This window comes from Falco biarmicus, chromosome 4, assembly GCF_023638135.1.
Source record: "Falco biarmicus isolate bFalBia1 chromosome 4, bFalBia1.pri, whole genome shotgun sequence".
In the NCBI taxonomy this organism is placed as follows: Eukaryota; Metazoa; Chordata; class Aves; order Falconiformes; family Falconidae; genus Falco; species Falco biarmicus.
This window is the reverse complement of record NC_079291.1, coordinates 25,388,487-25,403,454: the sequence shown is the minus strand read 5'-3', so window position 1 is coordinate 25,403,454 and position 14,968 is coordinate 25,388,487. Positions and strand designations below refer to the sequence as shown.

Below are 14,968 nucleotides of genomic sequence, written 5' to 3'. Positions count from 1 at the left end.
GCCTTTGGGTACCAGAGAGAACTGGACCACCTCTGGATTCCAGCACTGTGATTTTACTGTATTTTAGTAAGAAAATGTCTGTCTTGTGGGTTGGTTGTGGGTTTTTTTGTTTGTTTGTTTGTTTGTTTGTTTGTTTTGTCCCCCTTTCTTTTTAAGCAGTTACAGTAGTTTGCAGAGGGAAGAAGGGAGGAGACAAGACAAGAGTTCATGAGAAATGGGTTGATACTACGAGTGGTGCATATGAGCCTGGTAACCTGTCCTGTCCACCCTGTCGGCCAGACTCTGGTCAAGCAAATAATTTTCAAGGAATGGGTTAGAAAGGTGTAGGAGGTGAGACTGTCATACCGGTCCACGTGGGCATTTTAAAACAATGTTTGAAAAGGTCAGTGTGACGACTTCTTTGGGATGCAGCAGCCTTTTTCAGCTGATCAGAGCTGGGTTCTTCCTCTGGGTTTTTCCCTGGACCTACCTGTGTCATAACAAAATTCTGCAGCTGTTCTTGCCTCAAGGGGGAGGTCGGAATTCTCCCCAGAATGGATACACTCCACCTGCTTTTCTGCCACCACAAGGGGGAACTGATCGTTGTGAAGGGCAAAATAATGACTACTTTCTTTGATTTCTCTTACACCAAGGTTTACTTTACACGATATGTTTTTAAATGTATTTGATATCTATGGTGAGGGTAAAGCAGAGGAAGAAGGGGAGGGTGAGTTCCCTCTTTGTAAACTGTGATGGTAAAGCTGTTTGAATCAGACCCTACGAGTGAATCTCATAATTACTTACTCATGTCAGTAAGCACATCGTTTTCTGTTTGGAATCATGGAAAGATCTCAGGGCACTTTTTTATCTGTTTGTTTGTAATAAGTGAACCAATCTTGCTCATTTAGAATGAACAGGTAAAACTGCACTCATGTTTCTACTGCAAACCTTCAGTGAGTTACTGAAGTGCTGCTGCCCTGTCCTTCCTGTAGGGAAAGCCTAGAAATCCCTCTGTTAAGCATTATGCTTTGTTCCTGCTGGGCTTGCTTATTTGGTTCTTAATAAAGTTCATGGCATAGACTGAAGCCCAGCTTTGTAACAGCGAAGCAGCTCTTCAGCCAGACTCTGTTTTAACCCATGTCTTCAGAACTATAGCAGCAAGGATTTTCCATTAATAGGAAAAGGGGTCCTGGGATGTTGCCCTACAGCACCTTTTCCGTACCAAGCTTGGGTGTCACAAATGTTTATTGGGTGTGTATATTAGGTTTATACTGCTAATAGTCTCGACTTTAAGTCTTTCCCTCGTGTTTATCAGAAAATATTCCTAGTTCCATTGAGCCATGCGTTTCATTATCCACTTCTCCCATCATCACTATCATCACCAATGCAAAAGTGACACTTGGGTCTGGAGAGGGCTTATCCACAGCAGTTGGATAAGATGGCAAAAGTTGAGTAAGACTGATGCTGGGCCAACAGGAAGCCATAACTTAGACAACTTTGTGGTAATTCAAATACCAGACAAGTGAATTTTTCAGAACATCAGTATCCCACAGGGACATAAAATCTCTTGGTTCCCAAGTGAAACAAAAAGAAAATGCATTGTTTTATTTTTAACCACAGGAGACAGGGAAGAGTGTACTGAGGCAGGCCCTAAGATGGCCACATTGAGTCAAAAACTCAGTTGCCATTGGCCTTGCGCTGATGATGGTTTTGCACTAAGAGTAGAGATTACTCTGGGAACCCTTCTCTGAGATTCTGAAGAGGCTTAGAAGGAAGGCTTTTTGTCTCTTCACTTGTAAATGTTTGCTGCATGACTCAAGGCTAGTTGTGTGACTTTCTGGTTAGTTTATCTGCCAGCAAAGTGAATGTAATACTAAATTGTATGACTATAATATTAATTTGAAGTTCAGTTGTTATATTTAAAGTCTTTTGAAGCACTGGAATCTACATATAAATGATCCATCATAAAACACTTGCAAGATTTCTTCTGTATCTTTAGATTATAGAACTGTTTTCTTTTTCCTTTATTTCTTCTTCTTTTTTTTCTGCCTTTTTTTCAAGGATTTATATCCCTGACTGTAACAGGAATTTTTAGAATGGAAAACTTAAATATATTGTATCCATGCCTCAATTTAATTTGCTTTTTATTCTCCTCTGAACATATTCTTTTCAGACCTGGAGTTCCATCAGATTTTTAGATCTTAAGCTTTCTGGTCATAGATGAACGTACTATTTCAGGGTATGGGGACCCCTGTACCCCAGGGTACAGGGTTCAGAGACTGAATCCTTGATGTTTTGTTCTCTGATGCTTTACAGACTGATTACTTCATTGCTTTCTAGCATTCTTTAAGGGTCTGAAACAGATCTGAAAGAAATTGAGTACCTTTCTGGTTTAGTCACTGAGTGGTACTGAACGGTTCTGGCGTTCGTCACCTTGACAGCTATTCTTTGGTTAGCGTAATGAAGGATCAGCTGGAGCTCCAGGCTGGTCACCGGGAGCAGTGATATTTCTTTTCCGTGATACAATTATTTCTTTTTCTGTCATGCAGTCTAAGTGAATTTCCTGCTGCTTAAATCTCTTTGCAACTCTGGTTCGTTTGTTTGTTTCTGTTAGATGTGTTAATAGGTTATGCTTACTTTTCAGCTTTCTGAATTATTTCAAACTTTTTGCTGTCACTTTGTTTTTGTGTGATAGTTGTTTTGCTCTCTTTCCCTCCCTGCCCTAAGTCCTACTTTCACTGTCATCTTTTCAGTTCTCTTACTTGCATCCTTTTCTCAGCCACCTGCGCCACTGCCTAGGCACCAATCCTGTGAACACCACTTAAACAGAACTATGTGCTGAATGAGCCTTACTGTTTGGCAGATGAAGGAAGCAGACCACACATGGAGTGACCCGTACATGAACAGAAGCACTTTTGCCTCTTTGCACTTTGTGAGCTACATGATTTTGTTGCTCCGAATTCATGTCATCAGTTAATTATCCTTATTTTTTCTCTGTGTGCAGCACTCCCTGTTGGAAGAACTGTTTCCACTGAAATCAAACCTCCATTAAAAAACAAAAGGTACTGACAGATCGATTTGAGTCAGGGACTAAAACCCCACAACTTCCAGAGATGTTTATTCCAAAATTATTTTGGTTTTCTTGATTTCTTTAGTTTTCATAATTTTTCGTTTAGTTTATTCTCATTGGACTAGCCTTGGTTTAGTCAGTTTTGAAAACATTTTATAGGGAATCTCTTGTTTCTGTTGTATTGATTTATAAACCACATGTAATAACTTTCACCTTGCTCCTCTTCTTGTACCTGTTCTTTCTTCTACAGGTTGCATGATTTCCTCCTCCCCGCATTAATCTAAGCAGAGCCTTTATTCACACTCTGAACGTCTTGGCTTTTACCTTCATCATCTTTTATATTCTTCCTTTGTTCTGAGAGTCATTATGGCTTTTGTTAAAGTGCATATCATAAAAGAAAAATGGAGGTCTCCCAGTCCAGTTTCCCCAGATTATTCTGGCATTGTTCCGTACTTGGTATTTTTTAATACTTTGTCTATTTTTAAATATCAAAGGACACAAAAGTGATAGTTATCTTTATTAGAAAATTATATAGTAGCTTGATAGCTCCCTAACCTATCTTCACGTTCAACCATTTTTTCTCATTAATGCTATTTGCATATTGTACTTCTAAATTTGTAAGACCTGCAAGAATCCCCTTCTTTTCCAATGAGTTTAAAAATATTCTTTCTTGACCTTTACCCTATAGCCATCATTTCATGTCTGCCTCTTACTACTCAATTTTTTTTTAATCTCTGTGGTCTGTTTTTGTTACTAGTATTAGTCTTTTCTCTGGCCTCTTGTTTAAAGCTTTGTCTTTGTTAATTATGATGGATTTGAACAGTTCTCTTCCACTGCAACTGAATTGTTCCAATGCCTTTATTTGCATGGTGCTGAAGATGAACACATTTTACTTAGTGGTCCTGCCAGTCTCTGTGGAGAAGACTGGATTGCAAGGTCATAGTAACTGATCATCAAATTAAATTAACAGTTCCGACAATGGGAACAAAAAAATAGTGCCTGCCCTGCCTTTTGAGATCTTTCACAATCTGCAAGGAAACATGGAAGTGCAGAGTAAGATACTGATCCATTTCTGTGGAGGACCAAGACCCCAGGAGGGAGAACAAGCTCCAGCAGGTTCCCACCTCACATGCAGTTTCCTCTCTCTTCTTTATCTCCAGAATTTATGAACCTGGCGGTACTCACCTTGAAAGACACCTTGCCAGCAGCTGTTTTGGGATGTGCCTGTGGAGCAGCCTAAGAGGTGATTCTCTCCAGGGATTTGTGCACCCTTCTCTTGGATAAGTCCCCACTTTGTACAAGTGGAGATATCTGCATCCAATCTAAGGGATGACACAGCTGAAAAAAGAGAGAGATTTGGGGATTTTTCTTTCAGAAACTTCAGAGAACTTCAGGACAGGTGGGACACATAAGCCACGAGCCCCCTTCCATTGCCAAGTTCTGCTGCAGTGGATGAAGACTCTGAACTTTGTGGTAGTTGTTGCTTCGAAGAGCAGGCGGCTTTGAAACCTATGTCTCTATTAGGAAAGCATACGAAACAGGGAAGCTTAAATCAGGCAGTGTGCTTTGATGTTCCTGAAACACCAGGAATGCTCCTGTCTAACCCTGGAAGTGAATTAGAAAGGTAGAAGTTGGGACAGTGTTAGGGGGCTGAGCTGGGTGTGATAAATGTCTTTGGATGGATGGACCCGACAGCCTGGAGAGCCTGGTGAACCTCTCTGGAGTTTGAGGGGCAATAACAAACAAGGGGCAGGGCAGGAGGGAGCAGGTTATTTGCTGGGAGATGTGGGAGTGCTGCAGGACTAGGGAAATAGACATGTTGAAGGGACCGGGAGGAAGTTTATGTTAGGTCAGCTTACAGTTCTGGATTTTTCTTCACTAACCCTCTCTACTTAGCTCATTTTTTTTTATTATTTTTTTTTTTTTTTAAAGAGTGCCTCATGGACTCTACCACAGCTGGACCAGGGATAAGGAGAAAAAATAATTGGAGGCTCTGGGATATGTGTTTGGCTATTCAAAAATGTTTCATCATTAGTGTTGTTCCTGTAATTGCTAATGACTTACCATGTCTTAGATCTGTAAGTCTGCCTGTTTCTGTAACTGCCTGTTTCTTCCATTTTTGTGCGGGTTACAGATGGGAATTTTCAACTGCTGTCTGTTTTGGTATCTCCATGTTGCCATATTTCTCTCTGTGATTTCATCATAGGTTGGACACATTTAACTTTAAGAAACTGAAGAGAGGGATTTTCATGAAACTCTTGATTTCTTTACTAGGAAATTGGTTAGCTTTCCCAGCCTTTAAATGCTCTCTGCACAGTCATTGCATTTTAATGAATTGACCACTCGAACACAGATGTTTTGGTTTTTCACTTCTAAAGCAATGATGTAATTAATGTTCATTAGCAAACATTGTTTCTCTGTGGGAGGGTCTCTATTTGGTAATGTAATTTGTTGCAGGAGGACTACTGTCAGCCAGCACCCCCAGACCCCTTCCTGCAGGGCTGCTCTCCAGCCACTCCTCTCCCAGTTTAGACTGGTGCCCAGCATTACTCCGTCCCTGGTGCAGAATCCAGCATTTGGTCTTGTTCACTTCCATGCCGTTGATGACTGCCCGATGCTCCAATCTATCCAGAGACCTCTGCAAGGCCTCTTGTCCCTCGAGAGAGTCAGCAGCACTTCCCAGTTTAGCATCATCAGCAAACTTGCCAACCATGCATTCAACTCATGCATCCAGATCGCTGACAGAAAGATTGCATGGAGCTGGCCCTAGAATTGAACCCTGAGGAACAGGATCCCTGTTCCTGGGGACTGGTCACCAGCCAGATGTAGCCCCATTCACTGCAAGGCTTGGCGCCCTGTCCTTCAGCCAGATCTTCACCCAGCACACTATCTCACAGTTGGATAACTTGTCCTGAAGGATGCTGTGAGGGACAGTGCTGAAAGCCTTACTAAAACCCAGAAAAAACTCTGCCCACAACCATTCCTTCACACACCAGGGGCTGACCTTATTGTACAAGGATATAAAATCAGTTAAGACAGGAATTTCCCTTTGTGAACCCGTGTTGACTGTGCCTGATGATCACATTGTTCTTTAAAAGTCTTTCAATAACACCAGCATGATCTTCTCCATCATTCTTCCAGGTCCTGAGGTTAAAGATAGTTTGTTAAGGTACAACTGTGTTGATACTGCTTAACTTTATCTGAAGAATGTTTACAAAATAATCCTAAAAATAGTTCTAATCTCAAGGTAGGATGTGGAGACTCCATGCATCACAAGACTGTAAGTGGAGCACCATTGCCCATCCAGAGGAAAGACAAATTAGGTCTCTTTGGATGGAAGGTGGGCAAATCTCCCCCTTCTTCCCAACTTTAAGGTATTTCAAATTGCAGAAGTGAGAATAAATGTTCACACATCTAAAGGCACATATCTGCTTTGGGAATGAATTCATAATGAAAAGAAGATGGTGGTTGTTGGGGGTTTTTTGGTTGGTTGTTTTTTTCTTCTCAATAATTTCTAGATTAAAATCTAGATTCTAGATTGATCATAAATGGTCTCTTTCTGCTAATGCCTCTGCTGTGTACTGTGGCAAATCACTCACTGAGCCACTGCCTGTTCATTTTCCATCATCGTCTTCACTGGGCTGAAGGTTTCTCTTGGGCCTGAGATCCCAGACTCTGAATTGGTGTAACTTGTTAGAACGTTTTCTTTGTAGGAGTTTTTACAGACTGAAACACAACCTTGGTTGTGCTTCTCTCTCTCTCTATTTTTTTTTTTTTGAGTATCAGCTAACCTGCTTTTTATGTTACAGTGATGTTACATTGAGGCTTAGTAAAAGATTTATTCCTTTAGTTTGTTTTCTGCAGTGGTTTGATATTTTGTGATGTATGTAAAGGCAGCTGTTCACAGACACAATGTATATTGAAGCAAAGTGATCGTTTGCATGAACATTTTTCATACTGGAACACTGCTTTTTGGGCTTAACTTGTGAAATTGTTTCTCACAATATTCCTACCTGAGGGGAGGAGAACAAGGAAGAGAAATCTCAGAGAGGCACGCTGCTCCTGCAAGTCACAGCTCAGCGTCTCACTCTCAGCAGATTTCACATGAGTTTGTCCTTCCTGCATGCTTGCTGAGGCTGAAACTTCAGACCTCCCAAGGCTCGCTTTCCTTGATTTGATCCCTTTTAGATGCTTCACAGCACACATGCTCTTGTAGGAGAGTTAGTTTCTCCCTGACCGGTATTGGGTTTAGCCACTGTTCACAGAATTCCTCCAAGCAGGAAGGTTTCTAGCGGGGAGCATCGTAGGAGATTGCTCATAAGATACTTAGGTGCTGACAAGCTTGTGACTTTCCTTCGGTGCTGTGATACTTCAGAGTTTATAACACTTAAAGCTTATGGTTTAGGTCTTGCTGTGGAGTTTTTTGGTGGAAGAATATAGGTAGAGGAAATATTTCTATACCAACTTCTCACCAGCTTGACAGGTTAAAAAAAGAGCGTTACAAAAATGACAAAGGGGATGATTTGTAGTAATTTTAACGTATTATCTTCATATACCAGTGCATGGCATCAGTGTAACACAGAGGCTGGCAGGAATGGTGAAAAGAGGGGGGGTTTGCATGGTCGGGAAAGCAGATGATACCTGAAAAGCTCTCTGAAATGTAGCCTATGCCACAGAAACTTGTGCAAGTCCCTGCTTTTGATGTCTGTGGTGTGAGTGCATGGGTGACCAGGACAGTGACCGGAGCTCTAGCAGCTGCTGGGGTGTTACAGGCTGTGTCGACTGCTCTTTCTGTAAAGAGACCGTTGGTAGGGGGCTGACATCGAGGCCCATGAATGGACATGCCAGCCAGTGCCAAAGGTCCTTCTCCTGGCTAGGGAGGTCACTGTTTCTTGTTGCTTTACTTCTAGAGCCCACCCTTCCCTTTTGGTACCAGCTCAGGACATCATGGGAATTGGCAACTAGCTGCCCCTCCATTGCTTCTCCTGTTCCCTGTCTTTGCAGATGAACAAGTCTTGCAAGAGTGTTGCTGCTGCAATGCCCTCAAGCTCGTCTCCCTTTGCTCTGGCTGCAGCTCTGCTGTTTCCAGCTGGTGTTGTCAGCATGTGCCCTCTGTGAGCCTCACCAGCACTGCTGGGTTGGTTTGCACTACCCAGGAGGTAGGTATAAATATGGACACAGACACAGATACTTGTGTGCCTTTGTGCGTGCCTGTGTGTTATTTTTTCCCGGTTGCTTCTAAAAGGCAATTCTGCTCATTCTGTGCCAGGAGTGGGCAGAGGCAGAAGTATTTGCTAATATTGTTTTCGATGTGAATAATGGTGTTTTGCCTGAAAGAGCGGTTTGTTCAGACAGACACAAACATTTCCTCGTTTCAGATAGGAACCCAGCTGGGGCCGTCTTGTGCAGCCTACAGCAACATCCCCAATAACAGCTTGGTGGCTTTCCCTTTTCCCTTGATGGACAACTCAAGAAATAAGCCTTATGGGAGAGAGACCAACAGTCCTCCTACATTTCAAGGATTTGTACAAGATTGCTGGGGTGATTTGTTGTCAGTCTCCCAATCTCTACCCTCTATAAAGTACCCTTTCCTTTGGTGATACTTAGCTGAGGTTTTTTAAGCTGGTCTATGCAACTGAGTCAGTTTTTCCTGAGTGTTGCAGGGAAAACCTGCTCAGTCCACATGCCTTAAAGCAAATTGAAATCCAAGCGCTTGATTGATCTGTCAACAAGGTGAACTTAGGCCGCAATCTGTGAAGTGTTGCATTCAAGATCAAAAGTAGTAATACAACAGGTAAACCCCCAGACTAGATACTTACTAACATTAATAGACACCAGCAAATTTCTGAACACCCTCTGTAACAAACGCAGAAGAGGTTTCTGAAGTGCTACAGGCCTGGCCATGGGGAAGGCAAGCACTGTGCAAAGTCCTGGTGAGAACTCGCCTGCACCACTAGGGACCCTTCTCACTCCTCAGGGTCAAGAAGGATTAATTCCATCTGTGATCAAGGCAAGGAAAGACTGAAGACTTGATTAGGGACATGGAGGGACTACAGAAGAAAACTAGAAGGGGCAAGACAGGGGCTGAGAGGGCTGCCATCACTTTCAAGAAAGGTATCAAGAGTGAAGTCCAAAGGAGAAGAGCTACTGAAGTGCAAGGAAAAAGATGGTCAAGAACACAAAAAAACAACCCCAGGACTTCTTCCAAAGAGGACAACCCCACCACATGTAGGGCAGGAGCAAATGTCCCCTGGTGCATTGGTAAGGGTGAGGAAATCCTGCGTGTGCTCTCTGCATCTCTGCAGAGTCCATGCAGAGGGAACCACAAGCCCGTCTATCCCCTCTCACATCCCCCATCCAAAGGAACGTGACTGGCATAAATGCCCTTTGCACAGTCTGGCTGTCCAGATGGATGGAGAGGGACTCCCAGCAGCTGTGCACCGTGCATGGCCACCAAGGGCAGGGACAGCGCCCAGGGCCTCCTGGGCACAGAGGCTGCCCCGGGGCCGGTGCCCCAAAGCCCTTCCTCCCAGGGGTGCTGGGCGGGGGATGAGGTGGCACCTGGGGGGCTGTGTCACCCCCATGTCACAGTGCCATCACCTGGCAACGCAGCAGTCACAGTGCCCCGGGGGAGTACAAAAGGGGCCTCGTCCTGTGTCCCCTGTCCAGAGCTGGCCTGGCACCGGCCTGAAGACACCCGAGAGGAAGGCCTGGAGGGGCCGGTGGGATTCCCCGGGGGCTGAGGGAGGAAGGCTGGGGGACACTGGATATGAAGTTGCTGGAGCTTCTCCGCTTCAAGGGCAGCTGTGACAAGGCTATGTTCCAAGTTCATCTGATGGATGGAAATCTCGCTTGAGCCTTCAGGGAGCAGACACAAGCCCCTCAGGGGATGAGAAGAACCACCAGCACCTGGAGGTGCTCAAGGCTATTGGGATTTTTCAGCTGGACAGCCATGGCACCTCCAAGGGAATGCCTTCTTGAGGAGCGCTGCAGAGCTCACCGACTTCATCCCTGTGGAGCCAGGGGCGGTGGCCGTGAGTTATGGGATGCAGAGATATTGCCAGGGGTCCCAGAGCTTTGGAGCACCCACTGGTGCCCTGCCAGGCACAGGAAGGATTCTTGTCCCCCCAGGTCGATCAGGCCAGGGGTGTTTGGTCACTCTTGGAAGCCCCTGAGGTGGCTCCGGGCTGAGGGAGAAGAGGGCTGGGGCATCTCCCGGGAGGCGTGCCCGGCCCGTGGGACGAGGAGGCCGGTCCCGCTCACGTGCTCAGGGAACAGCCGATCGCCAGCGCTGCCTGGGGTCAGGAAGGAATTTTCCCCCGGGGCACATTGGCACTGGCCCCCGGGGGTTTTTTGCCTTCCTCTGCAGCACTGAGCGCGACCGCTTGTCAGGGCTCCTGCGGTCCCTCGGGCCAGGTCACCGCCTGCTGCTGGTGCCCCACGAAGGTGGCCTCTCGTGCCCCGCAGCTGGGGGGAGGAAGGCTTTTTTTCCCCTGCGGTGGGCGAGCAAGTGTCCCTGCCCGGGGTTTTTTGCCTGCCTCTGCAGCACCCAGCAGGGCCCCTGGCCAGGGCTCCTTTGGGCCATTCTGGCCAGGTGCCTGCTGCTGGTGCCCCACGAAGGTGGCCTCGTGCCCCGCATGCGGGGGGAGGAAGCTTTCGAGGCTCCCAGGGGGCCCCCAGCATGGCCCCCGCGGGTTGCTGCTTTTCCTCGGTAGCACTGAGCACAGCCCCTGGCCAGGGCTCCTCGGGGCCCTTTCGGCCAGGTTCTTGCCCGCTGCCCTCGCACCGCCGAGGCACCCCCGTGCCCTGGCGCTCTGGCTCTCTTGCCCATCGCAAGCCTTGGCAGGAGCCAGCTCTGCAAAACCATCTCATTGTCGTTTTTCAACCGGTGGTGAATGCCGGGAACAGAAGGCTCTCCTTGTCATAATGTTTATGGTTGGCCACTTTGGAGACAAGACCGCTAGGCCACGGACGTCTGCTCTGAGGGAGCAGTGCTCGCCAGGAAGCCTGTCCCAGGGATTGACCATTTGAAGTGTGATCAAGGAACAAAACAAGTTTTGTACGTTTTCCCAAGAGAATGACCTCCCCACAAGCAGGGCAGGAACAAATGTCCCTTGGTGCATCGGTAAGGAGTGGTGAGAAAATCCTGCGCCTGGGGGGCTGCGTCACCCCTGGTCACCCCCGTGTCACAGTGCCATCACCTGGCAACGCAGCAGTCACAGTGCCCCGGGGGAGTACAAAAGGGGCCTCGTCCAGTGTCCCCTGTCCAGAGCTGGCCTGGCACCGGCCTGAAGACACCCGAGAGGAAGGCCTGGAGGGGCCGGTGGGATTCCCCGGGGGCTGAGGGAGGAAGGCCGGGGGACACTGGATATGAAGTTGCTGGAGCTTCTCCGCTTCAAGGGCAGCTGTGACAAGGCTATGTTCCAAGTTCATCTGATGGATGGAAATCTCGCTTGAGCCTTCAGGGAGCAGACACAAGCCCCTCAGGGGATGAGAAGAACCACCAGCACCTGGAGGTGCTCAAGGCTATTGGGCTTTTTCAGCTGGACAGCCATGGCACCACCAAGGGAATGCCTTCTTGAGGAGCGCTGCAGAGCTCACCGACTTCATCCCTGTGGAGCCAGGGGCGGTGGCCGTGAGTTATGGGATGCAGAGATATTGCCAGGGGTCCCAGAGCTTTGGAGCACCCACTGGTGCCCTGCCAGGCACAGGAAGGATTCTTGTCCCCCCAGGTCGATCAGGCCAGGGGTGTTTGGTCACTCTTGGAAGCCCCTGAGGTGGCTCCGGGCTGAGGGAGAAGAGGGCTGGGGCATCTCCCGGGAGGCGTGCCCGGCCCGTGGGACGAGGAGGCCGGTCCCGCTCACGTGCTCAGGGAACAGCCGATCGCCAGCGCTGCCTGGGGTCAGGAAGGAATTTTCCCCCGGGGCACATTGGCACTGGCCCCCGGGGGTTTTTTGCCTTCCTCTGCAGCACTGAGCGCGACCGCTTGTCAGGGCTCCTGCGGTCCCTCGGGCCAGGTCACCGCCTGCTGCTGGTGCCCCACGAAGGTGGCCTCTCGTGCCCCGCAGCTGGGGGGAGGAAGGCTTTTTTTCCCCCGCGGTGGGCGAGCAAGTGTCCCTGCCCGGGGTTTTTTGCCTGCCTCTGCAGCACCGCGCAGGGCCCCTGGCCAGGGCTCCTTTGGGCCATTCTGGCCAGGTGCCTGCTGCTGGTGCCCCACGAAGGTGGCCTCGTGCCCCGCATGCGGGGGGAGGAAGCTTTCGAGGCTCCCAGGGGGCCCCCAGCATGGCCCCCGCGGGTTGCTGCTTTTCCTCGGTAGCGCTGAGCACAGCCCCTGGCCAGGGCTCCTCGGGGCCCTTTCGGCCAGGTTCTTGCCCGCTGCCCTCGCACCCCCGAGGCACCCCCGTGCCCTGGCGCTCTGGCTCTCTTGCCCATCGCAAGCCTTAGCAGGAGACAGCTCTGCTCTGCCCTCGGCTCTCTTTCCCCTGGGCTTCTGCCTGGTGTCAAACAGCCTCCGCTTGGCCGGGCTCCAGGCTCGCTGCCCCATCAGGAGCTGCCACTTTCCAGCTCTCCCCATGTGCAAGGCAAGCGCAGGGCAGGCATGAGAGCGCTTTCCATGCATCCCTGGCCAAGAAGAACAGTGGTGGAGCATGTTTCCAAAGGAAAAAAGTGTGCTTGTCATCAGTACAGGCCATACTTTGGGAAATACCCCATGGCACCTCAGCTATTATTATTATTCTTTTGTGCATGGTCGGTCCTGGGGCTCATTCATGAAGCTCTCACTCTTCAGCAAGCAGGCACTGCTTGGCCTGTGTCCCTGCTGCTCCTCTCTGTGGCTCTGCGCCTTTCCCATGCCAGGCTGCAAGGGATGGGTTTTCCAGCTGAACTGAGGGATGCACCAGCCTGCTCCTGGCTACACATGTTGCTTGTGAGCATCGGCTCTGAAAAATAACATAAAATAACTTAAAATAAAATGAAATCCTGTTTCCACTTGTAACTTTCATGATTTGTGTCCTTAATAGTGTTTTGAGAGGTGTTTCCTGCAGGGGTTTGGGATTTTGTGATGATGCACATAGAGGCAGCTTTTCACAGATGCAACACGTATATTGAAGCACCTTGATGTGGCCCCATCGTAGTGTGACTTTGGCATGAAGTTAAGGTATTCATGTCCAGTGCATCTGACGGAATTTGAAGTTTTTTACAAAGGTTGTAATGCAGCTTGGCCACCTCCTCTATTGAGATGTCATGCTTTAGGGTAATTCAAGATTAAGTTCATGATGCCTGATTCCTGGATATCAGCTCAGGACAAGCTCAGAACTTAGCTGCTCAGCACAGGGAAAATAACTTTTGAGTATTTACTTACATTTTTTTGGTCTAAATCTTTTTTTTTTTTTTTTTTTTTTTAATGTTTGCACAGTAGAGGGAGCTGAAAGTTTAAAAAATACATTCAGTGTGGTTTTGCCTGTAAAGATGAGAATTGTAGGTGGAATAATGCATGAGGTTTTAGCATTGCAGTTCAGGAAGATGACAGACATTTTTTCCAAGCTATTAAGTGAAATGAGTCAGAGCACTTTAAGTCACTGGTGTTAATAGTCTTACCTGGGAGCATTACTGTGCGAAACATAAGACAGCAGAGTAAAGGCAACACGCTGCTCAACCATATGTTTTGCAGTTCATTTTATTAAACTGCAGCTTACCTTCATGCTGTTTATGTTCAGAAGTACTCATTTAATGAAATAATTTAAATGAGTTACATATGTATATGAGAAATTTTTCAGTTACTTTTTTATGCATTAAGAATTAAATAATCCTTCCAGCATGGCGGTTTTTTTTCTTTGTGTATTTTAGTTGTTGTCAAACTGGTTTCAGTCCAGCCAGATTCAGTCCCTCAGAGCGGCCAGTGAAAAGCCCATGTGCTTGCCCCTGAGCCTGTTTCTGTGAAAATGATCCAGGTTAACATCTCGTTCTTCCACCTTCGTAAGATTAAACTGCTGCAGCACAAACAAGCTAGTAGGCTGCAACAATTGCTGCCCCGTGTGAGGCTGACTGAGTTGGACTCTGACTACAACAACTGGTGCCCAACATAGCTGAGACAAGCGGGAGAACCTGCAACCCGTAACAGACACTGTGAGAGGTGAGCTGTTGACAGCTAATTGATATGGGTTATTGCAGTATTTGTTGTCCCTCTTAACTCAAACTGCAACTTTAAACTATGTATGCTAAGCCCATTTTGATAAAACTGGGCAAGGGAGAGGCTGCATGTTTAGCTGATCTGGAAGAAAATATAAACCTCTGTTATCTATTATACAGATTATAATATATAACCCGTGTAATATTATTATACAAGCACCATGCCTGCTCTAACGACAAGTCCCTGCATCGGTCTGTGTTTCCAAGACAAACATGAATGATCAGGAAACCCTCCAAAGACCAAAATGCCCCATTTTCTTCACTGTTCTTTGACAGTGTTAGAAAAATGACCTACCTGGCAGCAGCCCTACCTGATCCTGCTGGTTTGGAGCCATCTCTGAACAGGTGCAGAGGAGCATGGAGTCTCGGTGGCTCTGCTCTGCTGAGCTCAGAACTTCTTTCCAGAAATTCGGCTGGGGCTCATCTGCTTTCTTAGTTGGGGCTGGGGTGGGAGCAGCAGAGCAGAGCAGAGAGCAGAGGAGGTGAGGAGACCTCATTACGCGGCTTGGGCACAACATGATACCACATCTGGCTGAAGCCACGGTGACCTCTGTGGGTGTGAGTCCTTGTGGCTTTTACTGACGGGGAGCCTCATTGTCTTTCATATCCTTTATTTGTTTGGGCATTAGAGAGCTCTAAGAGGGAATGTAAGTGTACAAAGGTGTCGACAAAAGGCAGAGGGGAGGGCTTTGAAGGATCTTCTAAATGTAGATAAGAAGTTTGAAAAAACCA

At 47.3% G+C, this 14,968-nt stretch overlaps 1 long non-coding RNA gene across 1 annotated transcript in view; it reads left to right on the top strand.

Annotated features, from left to right (window-relative positions):
• LOC130148170 (uncharacterized) overlaps positions 1-6,472 on the top strand; it is a 43,106-nt gene extending 36,634 nt beyond the window's left edge. Inside the window, exon 3 of the long non-coding RNA XR_008821487.1 lies at positions 4,210-6,472. This is a non-coding gene — a long non-coding RNA (uncharacterized LOC130148170). The remainder of the gene's footprint in view (positions 1-4,209) is intronic.
• Positions 6,473-14,968: the final 8,496 nt, after the last annotated feature.